At 39.0% G+C, this 16,358-nt stretch overlaps 1 protein-coding gene across 2 annotated transcripts in view; it reads right to left on the reverse strand.

Annotated features, from left to right (window-relative positions):
* NEK7 (NIMA related kinase 7) overlaps positions 1-4,755 on the reverse strand; it is a 126,129-nt gene extending 121,374 nt beyond the window's left edge. For both annotated transcript variants that reach the window (XM_081300538.1, XM_081300537.1), the window contains exon 1: positions 4,439-4,755. The gene's annotated coding sequence lies outside the window, so the exon portion shown is untranslated. The remainder of the gene's footprint in view (positions 1-4,438) is intronic.
* Positions 4,756-16,358: the final 11,603 nt, after the last annotated feature.

Raw genomic sequence — 16,358 nt, forward strand, 5'->3', positions numbered from 1 at the left:
ATTAAAGAAACGTAACCAAATGTACTCATATTGAGAGTACTAGTAGTCAATCACATAAAGGTAAATGACCAGCATCAGATTCTACCTTAGTTAAGAAGGAAGGTAGAGACAGGCACACATTTATTCAATATCACAGGATCCCCCAAGGGCAAAGAATGTTGGAGAAACTGGAGAAGATGAACCTAAGAGGTCAAATGGTTATTAACTATCTGAAATGGAATACAAAATTTGTGAATACACAGTTGAACATTAGTCTAAGGAAAATGGGGAAGATAAACAAATTGTTTCTAAGGACAAAAAAACTAAGTTATAAGCTTTCCTACCTAGAACAGTGTTTTATACCAAACCAAACACTGATGGCTTCAAATCACATTTAGGCCTTTGGTATTATCTTCTAGACCAGGAATACACCAAAAGCCAATTTGTATAAATAAAGTTTTAATGGAACACAACTACCATCACTTGTGTATAGAGTCTATAGTCACAAAAGCAGCAGCTGCAACAGACTACACTACCCACAAAGCCCAAAATATTCACTATCTGACTCTGGAGAAAAAGTTTGTGAATCCCCTATTCTGTACAAAAGCAGCCCAGAAAGAAAGAGTTGCCCTCAACTACTATAAACAGACAAGACCAGGGGCAATTTGCAAAAAGGCAAGTTGTTAACAAAATTTTAAACTTTTAAAACCACTTAAATAAACTTCTCATTTATACACTGTTATGCTTAACACTTTGAATAGCTATTACTACAAAACAGCTCATTGTATAAGCTCATTACATAGACAGTATGAAAGAGCTGGTATTTTTATGATACTTAAAGTTATCTCAAAAAAAAAGTTATCTCACTCCAGAAGAAGAGTAATTTCTCATGACCATCTATCCCTCTCATTCCTACTGCTCACTAAAAATCATAGTGTGTAAGTATTTTTTTAAGAATGAAATGCTTTGTGAAAACATATGATCAATCAATGTATTAATTACTAAAAGCAAGTGATATCAGTTTAAAAGTGTAACTCAGACTGGCATAAATTTAAAATTCTGAACTACTATTTTTCTACAAATGCATAAATTTGATTACAATTATATAACCAGATTATATTCATCCACTTTCCCTAAGGATAAAATTGGGGAAGGAGAAAGAATTAAATAGCCTCAGAAGTGTAAAGAAATGCTGCTTAGAACATTTTCTATCTATTCATAGAAATGCAGATAAAGTAATTGCTGGTAAAGCAATTCAGAGTAAACAATAACCACACATGCCATTTCTAACACATCAAGTTTTTTGAAGTAAAACCCCAGTTACACAAACTATATATACTTTGCTAACCAGTTTCTTATTTACTACACTCAGTTTGCTACCATGTTTTAGAGATGATATACTGAAATACCAGCTTACCAACTCTCAAACTTCTGAAGGAATGAATATAAGTTTGGATGAAACTGGGAATGGAGAGTAGTACTTTGTGCAGCTGCAGCTACACTATGTTTTTTAAAGGCGAAAACCTGTTTAAAGCAAAAATCAAAGGAACAAACTTGAAAGGAATTTTTAGAATTTATTCTCTAAGCAGCTTCTTCCCCAAAACTGCATTAAATAATCACTTCTCTCTCCAAATGTCCCAATTGGTGGCTTCATTATTAATACTATAGAGATCCATCTTAAGACCTGGGACAATTCCTAGGAAAACACTGTTTTACAGTCAGTTTAAAAGTCTCCGATGTCTTTACACTCCATACTTCTGAATATTTGAAACGTTCTTAATAAACCAGCCCTCAAAACTGGTCAATTCCAAGAAGGGAGGGTGGGGGTTTATTTATGCTAAATATTTATTCATACTAACTGCTTTGCTCTTCTAGTCATTTAAAACTACAAAGCTCATTTTTTTATTTTATTAATCAGGTACATTAATCACACAAGCTTCAAATCCCCCCTCCTCCACTAGTATGCAGCCATCATACCAGACGTGCTTTCCTCATTCTTGAAGTGCTGTTTCACTGGACTGGAAACAAAGCCTTGAAAATGTCCAGCCAAGGTGAAAGGAACAGAGGGTTCAACAGGTATTTTCTAAATAAATAAACCTAACCAGTTTATATTACAAGATTGGTCTGTGTCTAGAATTAAAGTACAATCTACTTTTGATAGTCAAGACTTTAACTGTGGCAAGATTTCAACGTGGTTGTGAAAACGTGTAACGATTTATCTGTCATTTCTTGGGGTTATTTTCAGATTATTTCAGAATAGAAGCGCAATCACTGCTGAGTAGTTTCGGGTTTTTATCTACCATAAAGTTTCAAAGTGGCGAGTTCGAGATGCAGCTAAATAGTGAAAGGAGACACACTGGAGGGCTCCCCTCCTCTTCTATATTTTACGTATTGATTTCACAAAACTGTGCACCAGGCTGGTGTCCCCCCTCCCCGCCGACATCCTTGGAGAAGGAACAGCCACAGCTACTCTAGTCCCAGGCCGGGTAGGAAGTACCCGCCCTCGGGATCGGGAGCCTCCGTGTCCTCGCCGCTCATTGGCTGCGAAGGCCGTCAATGCTACTCAGAGCCGGTCTCCGGCTGGAGAGTGGAATCTCCAGCTGGCACCTCCAGAAGGGTGCACTGGGGTCCTCCATTCACCTGAGAAAACAACCAGCTTCCTCAAAGGGCTCCTTCACCATTTTATTTCACAGCCCCTCCTCTACGGCCCTCCAATTCCTCCAAGAAGCAAAGTTTTTTGTCCCCCCCCTCCCCGCCCCCCCCGCCCCCCCCCCGCCCCAAAGCTCCAACATCTCTCTGCCACCACAGCAATCACCCAGTCCAGGACCAAATACAGGATGCTTTTTAGGGACGAAGCTAACTGTGGAATAGATCTCACAAAGGATAGCAGAGGGTTCCTTCCCATGAAAATGATATCATTGTTCAAGTCATGTGTCAACCAGTTAAAGTGCACTGGTCTTTATTCACTGTTAAAGCCAAGAATACTCAGTGTCCATTCAGCAAAAAAAATGCCACAAAGCATCATAGGGTTAAATGATCTTTTTCTACTATTCCTGTTTTTCAGGGTTTGTCTGGTTGTCCCAAACATCCCATAATTTTAGTTCTTGATAGATCTTTATTTATTTATATGCGGTGCCGAGAACTGAACCTAGTGCCTCATACGTGTCAGGCAGGTTTGCAACCGCTGAGCCAAGATCCCCCCTAAACTTTGTAAGCGCAATACTATGCCATTTTTCGACCACACCAGCAGCAATTTATGGTCCTGCACAGAAAGTACTGACAACATACATACTGTGAACTTTATTCTATAGTGCTATCTGACAAGACATACTGTTGTAGTCTGTAAGAAGTGTGTATACGCATGGAAACTGAATTCCCTGGAGAAGGGATTAGAAATAGCTGTTCTAAATCTGACATGTAAATACGCTCTACAAACTGTGGGCAAGTTTTTGTATTGCTTTTTGTTTCCAATTTGTACCCTTGAAATAAGTAATCTCCTAGGAGGAAAGTCATTTCATGTCTGTAATATGTTTCCAATTTCCCATTTGTCAGAATCTAAAGGACAGGAGTTTATAGTATAAAACAAGCATATTCTTTGCATTTGTCTCCACCAAGAAATACAGCTATTTTAATATACTATTAATCTGTTCATACACCGTCTCCCAAGGCCTACACTACAAAATAAAAAGGCAACAAGAATTTAGATCTCCTGCAGCATCCTCTAGGTTGAGTTCGTTTCCTGACACTTTTCAAGGGCCATGAGGTCTTCTCACTTTTTCCCTTTTAGCTCTCCTTTGTCTTAACTCTGCCCTTAGTTTTCAGTTTCTCTCTTCCATTGCCATCATCACCACCAAGGCGCTCTATCACTTCACACTGACATTTTTCAATACTGGTTCTAACAAGTGTATTCTCCAACAGGTCTCTCACCCGAGATCACCCCAGTACTTCTCAAACCACTTCGGATTCCCCCACCACCCACTCTCTCCCAGTGAACTTCACTTTTCTAAGTTGGACTGCTGCCAAATCCTGACAGATGGACTTAACCAATCCACCAGGGATAAATAACCGATGCCACCAATGAGCTTCCACTGGGAGGCGGGTCTTCGCTTAAGTTGCTTGGGTCCTGAAACCAAGAACCTGTTGCCGCCGCCTTGGCCACCGAGTTTCCTAGTTACTCTTTCCTAGTTACTCGAGAGCCCACAGCGGACTGGGGCCTTGGGAGCCGGTGGCCGACTAGCACTTGCTGCCACCCATCCCCAGGAAAGGGCCAAACCCCCACTCGATCATGCTGGATCACAGCACGCCCCGCCCCATCTCCCGAGGCGGGGGATCCCTGAGATCGCCCGCGCCATCCAGACCGACCTCCCTCCCTCCCTCCCTCGCTCGCACCGGACTACAGCGGGCAGCCCCACCCGCGGGGCCTCTGGCTTCTGCACTGGAGCTCCAAAAGGCGACTCACCAGGAAGTTGAGAGTTTTCCGTTCTCCCGCCCTCGAGGGACACGCAGTGAGCCCGCGGCTCTGTTGGGCACCTCCGTGGAGAGGCCCGCTGGGCCGGGGGCTGAGGCTGCGAGGGCAGGAGCCAATCGGCCACCTCCCGCCGCGCCGCCCCCGCAGACACTGCAGGCGCAGGAACCCACCCTGCACACAGCGAGGCTAGTCCCGAGTGCGAGCCTAGTGGCGGCGGCCCATCCTCCCGCAACTCCCGCTCCTCCTCCCGCAGAGGCCGCTGTCAGGAGTGTAAACATCCCGGCATCCCCGAGGAGAGGGGCGGGGCGGGTGCAGGCCCCTCCCCGCAATCTGCCCTCCCCGCAATCTGGCTGTGCCGGGCCACTGCCCTGCTGAGCTCTGCTGGCGTCTTCCCCACGCCAGGGTGCCCAGGAGCCGGGCAACTTTCCCGGGTTTCGGAGCTCCAGTGGAACCCTTACGACAAATCTTTTTCCATGGTCAGGCCTACGGAGGTGTGGAGCTACGTCCTTCTGCTCCCTTACTCCTCTTCCTCTGCTGTAGCAAACTTTCCACCTAGGGAAGGATTGGTGGGTTTTTTTTTCCTTCTTTTGTAGCTGTAGATGGACAGAATGTTTTATCTTTATGTGGTGCTAAGGATCAAACCCAGTGCCTCACACATGCTAGGCAAGTGCTCTGCCCCTGAGCTACAGCCTCAGCCCTGGTTGGCTGCTTTTAAGAACTTGGGTTTTCACAATTTAAGTGTTCCCACTTAGAAGTGGTCCATCAACTTAGTGATGTCCCCATTCTTTGGGAACTACAGCGTTTTGATCCCATTCTCTTTTACCCAGTGATTTGAACGACCTCTGCACTTAGTGTTAATGCATGGAAATGAGGAAAACAGGTCACCTAAGTGACCCAGCCTAGAGGACAATGACTTTTAGGACATTTGGAAAGGTGAACCACCTAGCATAATACCAAGGAACTTTCAGAGTGCATTTAGTCATATGTATATATAAATTTCATGCCACATTTATAATATCATAAGTAGCCCCCAGAATCCTATTACATGGAACTGCCCAACTATGCTTTGAATACAGTGATTTCACTACTTCAATGAAACTACTTCAATGAACTTCAATGAACTTCAATGAACAGCTAGGAGGCAATATGGAGTCAATCATATGTGGATTGGAATCTCAGCACAGTATTGATTTTGAAACCCAGTGAGAAGTTATTTAACTTCTCCAAGTTCTTTAAGAATATATAGGATCACAGGTAGAATTAAATGAGATAAAGAGCTTCAGAACAAAGTGGCATCTAAAAAGCTCTCACTTAATCTACTAAGTCAATTCTGCCAATATTCCAACAAAATTTACACATCAGTATTAAAATAGTTTGGAAACCATAAGCTTATTTAGCCTCTATATTTTATTTGTATAAAAGCACTTTAATCATTCCTCAAAACAATTGACTTCTAACAACCTAATTATATAAAGTTACCATAAGTAGCACATTTGTTGCTCAACTTATTTTCCTGTGCTCCATGTCTGGAAAGATGGGACAAAATAGGGTTAATAATAGTTGCTGTTGGGGCTGGGGCTGTGTCTCAGTGATAGAACGCCTGCCTCACATGTGTGAGGCACTGGGTTCAATCCTCAGCACCACATAATATATTGTGGCCATCTACAACTAAAAAAATACATTTAAAAATAATAGTTGCTGTTATTAGTAGATCTTTCACTGGTTTTATTTCCCTGCTAAAAGGGATAAGACATGAAGGAATAGATTATAGCTCAAAACATTTAAGATATTAAAACTATGGAATCAAGGTTTGGAAATTTAAAAAAAATCATTCAAGATCTCAAAAGACTGATTTGAGGGACATAAGAAAGTCGTAAGTGTGCTAGACAGTGTTCTAAGGAATGAGGTTACAACAGTGCACCAAGATATGAAGTCCTGCTCTCATTGAGCTTACATCATAATGGGAAAAGAAAAAAAAATATCTACTATGTCAGGTGGTGAGTCAGAGAAATAAATTTGGGTAAGGAGACATGGGAAGGGAAAAGTGCTATTTTAAATATGTTTATCTGGGAAGGCCTCTCTGGCATTTGAGCACAGATCTGAGGAAGTGAGAAAATGAGACCTGTGGCTATCCAGGGATATAGCATTTTACACAGAAGAGCAAATGCCAAGACCCTAAGTGGAAGTGGGTTTGACATGTGTGGAAAAACAGCCAAGAGATAGGTCGGTATAGCTAGAATCCAGTAAGCAAGGGGAAAGTAGCTGGTAAAGTCAGAGGAGGGTAGGAGTACAACAAGGGGATTGATTTAGAATCGTTTAACCTTTAGCACTTATTTTCAATGAAATTGAGAACCATTGGAAGAATGGCCAAATTTGACTTGGGTTGAGAGAAAATAACTACACTGTGAAGAACAGTCTGCAGGACGGAAGGAAGTAGAAGTTAGTACACTAAATGATCCAGAAAAAATACACAATGACTTAGACCAAAGTGCTGACAGTGGAGATGGTAAGAATGATCTAAGAAATATATCCGAAATCTGACCAAACAATATTTGCTGATATATTAAACATGGGTAAAAGAGGGAGTAAGAAGTCAGTGACGTTAATCATGTGAGCCAGATCATTTTGTCAACTCATACCAAATCCAGTCATTCAATAGAGAAAATGTCACTTAAGTCATACACAGGCACACCTTACAGGGAAAATAACTAGATATCCTCAGGGTAAAGACACTTCAATCTGAGACCAGTGGTATGGGAAAGGGCTATTTCTTACCATCTTTTGCATTACATTTTAGAAAATGTAGTTTGATAGGTAATTAATAAGGTATCCTGATTTAAAGAAGTTACAAATTCATCATTGGACAAGATATTCCACTTGGTATAAGTATGTATACTTGTTATTTTATGAACACTGGCTGATAAATCAAAAATGAGTTCATAAAGCCTTTGTGGCTGCAAAGACTGTCTAGGAAAAATCCTGTCAGTGGCTATACAATGTGCAAAATATTAAAATAATTTCATATGTCCCATTTCTTCACTTTAAAAGACTACGAAACTTGAGCTAAATAGTAATTCAGGATTTCAAAGGTTGGGAAGACAGTCAAAACTGAATTCACTACACTGTCTTTGTAATTCTATCCTTTTGTTGTGGATAGGGAAGGTTCCCAGCCACAGGCTTCCTGGCACAGTGCAGATGTTAATGGAAAAGCAGAGAGGCCTACTCAAAGAGGCTCCTCTGGTCCAGGGATCATTAGAGCAGAAGCCATCCTTTACTAGGTTTCTATTCATCTCCCCCACCAAGCTTGCTCCAAAAATGCTGGTTTGGCTTTGTGGCACAAATTGTAGTTTTTTTATATGAACCATTAAGTATTTATACCTAATTACCATGCAGTATATACCATTAACTATCAGATTAACTTCACTGTAAATGTTATTTGCGAAAGATATTACCCTTCAAATCTCAGTTGATATCAAGTCTTCATGTTTTATTGTTCATATCTTTGCTGGCACCATACAAGCAAAAAATAGGAGGTAAGTATTGATTACTGAAGACTAATCTTGAATAAATGTTACATACCAGGTTTAGCATAAATGCAATTTCTTTTTATTGGTTGTTCACAACATTACAAAGCTCTTGACATATCATATTTCATACATTAGATTGAAGTGGGTTATGAACTCCCAATTTTACCCCAAATGCAGATTGCAGAATCACGTCGGTTACACATCCACAAGTTTACATAATGCCCTATTAGTAACTGTTGTATTCTGCTACCTTTCCTATCCCCTACTATCCCCCCCTCCCCTTCCCTCCCATCTTCTCTCTCTACCCCATCTACTGTAATTCATTTCTCCCCTTGTTTAATTTCCCATTCCCCTCACAACCTCTTATATGTAATTTTGTATAACAATGAGGGTCTCCCTTCATTTCCATGCAATTTCCCTTTTCTCTCCCTTTCCCTCCCATGTCTCTGTTTAATGTTAATCTTTTCTTCCTGCTCTTCCTCCCTGCTGTTCATAGTTGCTCTCATTATATCAAAGAAGACATTTGGTATTTGTTTTTTTAGGGATTGGCTAGCTTCACTAAGCATAATCTGCTCTAGTGCCATCCATTTCCCTGCAAATTCCATGATTTTGTAATTTTTTATTGCTGAATAGTACTCCATTGTGTATAGATGCCACATTTTTTTCATCCATTCATCTATTGAAGGGCATCTGGGTTGGTTCCACAGTCTAGCTATTGTGAATTGTGCTGCTATGAACATCGATGTGGCAGTATCCCTGTAGCATGCTCTTTTAAGGTCTTCAGGGAATAGTCCGAGAAGGGCAATAGCAGGGTCAAATGGTGGTTCCATTCCCATCTTTCCCAGGAATCTACAAACTGCTTTCCAAATTGGCGGCACCAATTTGCAGTCCCACCAGCAATGTACAAGTGTACCTTCTCTCCACATCCTCGCCAACACTTGTTGTTTGATTTCATAGTGGCTGCCAATCTTACTGGAGTGAGATGGTATCTTAGGGTGGTTTTGATTTGCATTTCTCTGACTGCTAGAGATGGTGAGCATTTTTTCATGTACTTGTTGATTGATTGTATGTCCTCCTCTGAGAACTGTCTGTTCAGGTCCTTGGCCCATTTGTTGATTGGGTTATTTGTTATCTTATTGTCCAATTTTTTGAGTTCTTTGTATACTCTGGATATTAGGGCTCTATCTGAAGTGTGAGGAGTAAAAATTTGTTTCCATGATGTAGGCTCCCTATTTACCTCTCATTGTTTCTCTTGCTGAGAAAAAACTTTTTAGTTCAAGTAAGTCCCATTTGTTGATTCTTTTATTAACTCTTGTGCTGTGGGTGTCCTATTGAGGAATTTGGAGCCGGCCCCACAGCATGTAGATCAGAGCCAACTTTTTCTTCTATCAGACGCCGTGTCTGATTTGATATCAAGCTCCTTGATCCATTTTGAGTTAACTTTTGTGCATGGCGAGAGAAAGGGATTCAGTTTCATTTTGTTGCATATGGATTTCCAGTTTTCCCAGCACCATTTGTTGAAGATGCTATCCTTCCTCCATTGCATGCTTTTAGCCCCTTTATCAAATATAAGATAGCTGTAACTTTGTGGATTAGTCTCTGTGTCCTCTATTCTATACCATTGGTCCACCCACCTGTCTACAAAGAAACAACTAGAATAAATGAATTCAGCAAAGTGGCAGGATATAAAATCAACACACATAAATCGAAGGCATTTCTGTATATCAGCGACAAAACTTCTGAAACGGAAATGAGGAAAAACACTCCATTCACCATATCCTCAAAAAAAAATAAAATACTTGGGAATCAACCTAACAAAAGAGGTGAAAGACCTATACAATGAAAACTACAGAACCCTAAAGAGAGAAGTAGAAGAAGGTCTTAGAAGATGGAAAAATATACCCTGTTCATGGATAGGCAGAACTAACATTATCAAAATGGCGATATTACCAAAAGTTCTCTATAGGTTTAATGCAATGCCAATCAAATCCCCAACGCCATTTCTTGTAGAAATAGATAAAGCAATCATGAAATTCATACGGAAAAATAAAAGACCCAGAATAGCAAAAGCAATTCTAAGCAGGAAGTGTGAATCAGGCAGTATAGCCATACCAGATTTCAAACTATATTACAGAGCAATAGTGACAAAAACAGCATAAATGCAATTTCTCTGGAAGGAGGGAGACTTAATTAAAAAAAAAATACAGAATAATCACGAAGTAACATTCAAAATAATTAGAGATCCTAGCCCCTAGGGTAAACCAGAAAGCTCTAGCCTTCCTGACTCAAACATAGTGCTAGCAACAGGTGTATTTCAAATGCTACTAGTGCTGTTGGCAGCCATTGAACTTGGCAGCTAAATGGTGATGAGGCTTAGTCAAGCTGTTGAAATGTCTGGACTAAATTGAGCCAAGAGGAGGAAGTCAAAGTGCAGACTGCAAAAAACTCAAGGGATATCACTTTTCTGTGGCCCTGGCTATAGTCACTGTACAGTGTCAGAAAACCTTTATCTTGCTTTGAAAATACCATTGAAAAACATTACAAAGTTACTTTTTTGCCTTAAATAGCCCTTCTTATTGTTAATGGGAAGTTTATATGATCCATTAAAAAGTAAAATGAGCCATAATTTTATCCTCAAAAAAATCCCTACATTACACAATCAGACGATTCTACCACGTCCATCCCAATTATCAAGTTAGGGTATTTTTAGAATATAATTCATGATTACAAACAGTGGTATACCAACAGTGGCTTTTTCCCAGCTATTTTTGCAGTCGTTACAAAACAGGAAACGTTTCAATACACCATACATGTTTTTAATATAGGGAAATGTAATATTTTATATTGGTAGCAAAATAGCATAGAGTACAAATAACAGTTGATATCATGATTCCCTTAGTCAACAAAATTCAACCGAATCTTGTTTCTTGCTAAAAAAGAGAAAGAACCAATATATTGTGGGCAACAAGTCACAGTAACAAAGGAAGCAGATTCACAAATTATTTTCCTTTTTCTCTTGTACATCCTACCACTGATGTGAAACCAAAACCATGAAGCCATTTCACACGACCATTTCCTCAGCAGCGGGAGCATTCTTGATCATGTTCAGTGTTTGTAAGCACCTCTCAATTAGCTATCCTGAGAGTTGTGGCGATACAATCAAATCCCAAAGGTATTTCTAATAAGACGTTTCTTTGAAGTATTTTCTTTTATGTGTGTATTTATCTACTTGGAAAACAAGGATGCTATAAATATCCTGTGATTTCACAAAACTCAGTGGAAAGATCTCAAAGAGCCATGCTTAACGTTCCCTGGCTCGTCTCCATCTACCACTCTGACACAACCTCCTCTACACTCTTCACTCCCCCTTGGCATGTATGAGATTCACTGAGGTCTGAGAGTTAAATGTTATCGTGTATTTCTTCATTGGAAATAAAGTGAAAGATAACAAGTATTTCTATTTTCTTTTAGTATTTGCTAGTTCAGAAGAGGCTTCTCTTATGTTACATATGTTCCTATAACCTCAGGACACGAGGAATGAAAATTTACATTAAATAAAGTTTTATCTTCCTAGCCCTCTATGTTCATACTTAAGCCTTACTTACAATATACATTTCTCCATTGTTTTTCTACAGTTATTCTTAATGGCAGAAGTGCACTTTAATATGACTCAGTAATTATTTCTTTGGCAGTTCAATTTGCAATTTTAACATTAAATCTGTTTGGAAATACAGGATGTAAGTAAAACCAGATCTGGAATTGTGCCACATCAAATCCAAAGGTATCCTGAAAACAGGTGCTGTAACAAGAAGCCTAGTTGATTATAAATAGCTTCAATAGCCTCCAAAAGTGCCGTTCAAATGATGGCCACGTTTTTGTTTCTTTTATCACTGTCCTATAAGCTTTTCCATGCAAATGTTAACATTATGTACAGTAGGGAGCACAGGTAACTTATAAAATGGTGTCATTTCGTAAGAATTTCAAGGGAAAATTAGATGTGTTCTAACACACCAGGAAACGCTAACCCTTCCAAAAAGGAAGAGAAAAACCTGTAAATTCAAAAGGCCATTCTAGTACTAAAGAAGGTAAGCTAATATTTATCTATAGGCTTATGGGATCATCTGTTCTTTGACATAGTATAATATGATAAATAGTAGGATTTCTTCCCATGGAAACTGCAAACAATCTTAATTGGACAGTATTGTTAAAATTGCCAATCAGTGATCTTTATCTCTATGTATCTGATAAGTTTATTTAATCTGTTGAACCTTCAAATTATTTTATGTGTGTTTTTTTAAATAGATAAAAAATGAATACACATTCATAATAGCTCAGTTGAAATATGCACTTATTTAAATTGTTTTATTTGTCCTTCACTTGCTTGAATTGAAAGGTAAAAATATAATTTTTTCTGAAGCTATAAATAACTAAAATATTACTTCATGTTCTGAATTAAAGGAGACATACCTGATAAAACACTAATTTCATTTGACTCCTACTTCAGGTATGTTTTACTATTTACAATAGGATTTTGTTGAATATACTATAATATAAATAGAGATGGAAAAAATGGAAGTGAATCATTTTATTTCAATGATTAGTTTTAATTTTCTGCATAGATTTAAAAAATATATTACTAAAGTTGCTACATAACATTAATAACTGGCAAGTTTATTATACTTTCTTTTAATATGATCACTCTACATATTTCGTCAGAATATCAACTAAGCTTGAGCTACTAATTCTTTACTCCTTGAAGGCTAGAATCTATTTTCATCACTTTTAGAATCTTAATTTATTTATCGATATTTATATATTTCCTTATTTGATTTTTTAAGGAATTATGCGTATACCAACTATACAAAAGTAACTAGTGCCAGTAATCCTATCTGTTTTTTAACATGTATTGGGATCATCATTTTATTGAAATTTCATACCCATGATAACGCAGCAACTCATGAACCAGTTCTAGGGGCAGGACAGCTTTAGAGATGAATTTTAGCACTATTTTGCCTCTGGGGTTCTACATATCACGACAGCCTGTAAACTGATGCAAAGGATAATAACAGTGGGATTCCAAATGAAGGCACCCATGGATGTTTTCCAGTTATCAGACCCTGCAACAGCAAAAGGACAACAAGCTCCAGTACTAAAAAATTCACTGTTCCCCTTTACTAGTAATGAGAGTAATAAATAAGGTCTTCAAGTGAAACACTGAAAATTTACTGGAGATATGACCTTTAATTCAGTTTAAGAATTTCTCAGTTGCATGATAGGCTCAAATGTCCTTCTCCCGTGAAACACTGAACCATACAGCTCACCTCTCTGGCCTGGTTTAGATGTAACCTGCCTATTGACAAGATGAGTTAGAACCACGTAAGCTTAAATATGATGTACTTGCAGTGCAGCACTGGGGAAACATAGAAGTATATCAAGTTTGCTGTTACTTCACTCCTGTTGTCCTGGATACAGAGTTTAGTTGTCATTTACCACATGTAGTAACTAAATTTCTAGTTGTCTACTTATTATATGACTTTCTTTAATGTGGTGCCGAGGATGAAACCCAGGGCCTCACATGTGTGAGGCTCTACCACTGAGCCACAACCCCAGCCCTAGTTTCTAGTTTTAAAGCTAGCAACTGTTAGTGTATGTGTTTTCCAAACTAAAATAATATGGAAGCTTTCGTTCCTTTGATTCTTAAGCTTTTTGATCTTTGATAACTGTCTATACACACACACACACGCTTTTGAAAATGACTTACACATCAAGTTTGCCTAATGAGCACTCTGTGGTGATAAGTAGACAGTCTAAAGAGAACAAAGGATAAGCTGTTCTAAGAACAGGGGACCTACTTTAGCTCGAGTATTCTAGGAACCTTTCTCTGAGGAAGTGATACTTAAACTCTGAAGGTTACGAAGCAAATAGCACTTCACTATGTCCTTATGGGAGCTACATCCGTTTTCCTTCCTTCCACCTGGAAGAAAAGAACACAACGATGCCAATGCTATCATTTTTTATTAACATGAAAGCAGTGAGTTACTATTGACCTAATAAAATTTCCATGTGAATGTTAGTTTTCCGTTATTGTAGTGATAAGCACCCGAGCCAAATAAAGAGGGAACATTTATTTTGACTCACAGTTTTAGAGACTTCAGGTTGTGACCAACTGGCTCCGTAGCTTGGGGTCTTCATTGGAAGAGTACATCCAGGCAGGAGCATGTGGCAGAAGAGGCCATTTGCTTCATGGGGCACAAAAGAGAAGTAGAAGGGATGGGGTCCCACCATCCCTTTCAAGGGCACCACCTCAGTGACCCAAAGACCTTCCACTGGGTAAAGACCTTCCACTAGGCCCCACCTCCTTTAGTTTCCACTGCTTCCCAATAGCTTAAAGCTGGGACTAAGACCAACATGAGTCTTTCAGGGATAATTAAGTTCCCAATTATAATAATCTGAAAAGGAAAGTTGGAAGCCAGAAAGCTTCAGAATGCTCTCTGAGTTTTGGCAAAGGTAATTATTATTTTCTACCTTCTTTGTTTTCCCTTCTCCCTTCTTTACTCTTTCTCCAGAATGTCCTTCCCTCCCACCCCGTTTACCCATTCTTTTCCAATCACATTACATTATTCCCATGTATCAACACTATTGGGTTCTGCCAGTACCATTTCTCCTTAGGTCTAGGTATTTTTTTTAATAAACAGGTATTTTTTTTTAATTTAAACCATCAACATCTGTGATAAAGCATCTCACGGTCAACAGTGTTAAAAATTAATGAACTTTGATACAATGATACATGGTTCTATTTCTGTTAAAGCAGAGATGCATTATCAAAATCGGTGAAATAACAGTAAGTTTTCTGTAAAGATTGGTAAGGAACACATTCAATTGAAACTTATTTCTGTGAAAGCTGTTCTATCTAGAATTATACACTTTGCAGCTTGCTGCTTGCTTTATTTCACTGTCCCTAGTTTAAATGTTGAAAATAATGGGAAAAAATTATCAATGAAAAAATAATTTAGACTAGGCCTCAGAAAGCACATCTGGTCATCTCACCATTGTGAATAAAGCACCTGTCACAGCCAAGTGGATTTGTAACTTAACTGCTAGAAAGAATACAGAGACTTATATAATAATATGTTACCAAATGACTCCCAGGTGATAGTAATTTGGGGACAGAAGGAAATATTATAACCTGCATAGTTCCAGTAGAAGTGAGACTGCATAGTAAATGCCTAGCATAGTTAAGAATAACAAATCATTATGATATGAGCTGGCTCAATAAATGTGAACCCCTAAGTCTTTTGCTGGAACCATTGAGAGGGAATGGAATAGGACAGACTGCCTGAAAACAGAGTCAATGCTTAGGAAAGAGGAGCAGAAAAGTAGCGGAACACCAATTTCTGACCCTGGATTCAGCCATATCTAAAGTCATACTCTGAAAGATTCAGTTGTACAAGTGAATACATTCTCAATTTTTAGTTTGCCAGGTTAAATAAAGTTTCTTTCTCTGCAATCTAACCAACATTATGTCACATGGCATATCTATCCAAGGAACACTAGCATCTGGTTCATGAGGATTTCCTTCCTTGGGGGGGAGAGAGGTTAAAGAATGGTGACAAGTGGTACACTATGCCATTATTCCTTCTTTGTGCTTGGCACCTTTTGTAAGCTCTTTGTTTTCAGAGCTGGAGGGTTGGGTGCTAATTGTAACAGGTTGATTCAAAGGAAATAGAATAGTTGTCCCATCAGTAGGAGGACCTCAGCAAATCTTGTATAGTTGAAATTAGTTCTAAGACTCCAGCATTTGCCAATATGACCTGGGGAGGCCAAAATCATGGGTTTCCAAGCCCTCCCTAAATCCAAAAGTCATGAAGAAACCTATAGCCCTACAGCAATATTTCACACGTAGTCTGGGCAGCTGACCCAAACAAAAAGAATCCTGGATTTTTTGAAGTCTGTCTGAATACTTTACTTGTGATGACATTTACTGCCCGTCTCTGCTGTTAAATACCATGATCCTTGAATCACTCCCTTTTCTCACTCCTTTTTGCCAATCCATGGCCACCTGGAACCTTCTACCAGTTCTGGTCTCCTATCTGAAGGATAGTTTAAGGATTTTTAGCACAAATAGTTGCTGTCAGTATTAAGTATAAGAAGTGCCTCATCAATATTGTTATAATAAAATAATTCTCCAATTATAAATCATGGAGATTTCTTTAACCTTGTTAAACAGTTCATGTCTGATTTATGTAATGCTTTTAAGAGTACCATTTTGAAACATGACTATACAGTAAAAATTACAATTAATACCTGTATTAAAAGGAATCGTACAGCATGTACATTTGTGTGCTCCCACCAATTTAAGAGTCCCAGTAGCTCCACATCCAAAC

Source organism: Spermophilus citellus, assembly GCF_964194105.1.
Source record: "Spermophilus citellus genome assembly, chromosome: 6".
Taxonomy (NCBI): Eukaryota; Metazoa; Chordata; class Mammalia; order Rodentia; family Sciuridae; genus Spermophilus; species Spermophilus citellus.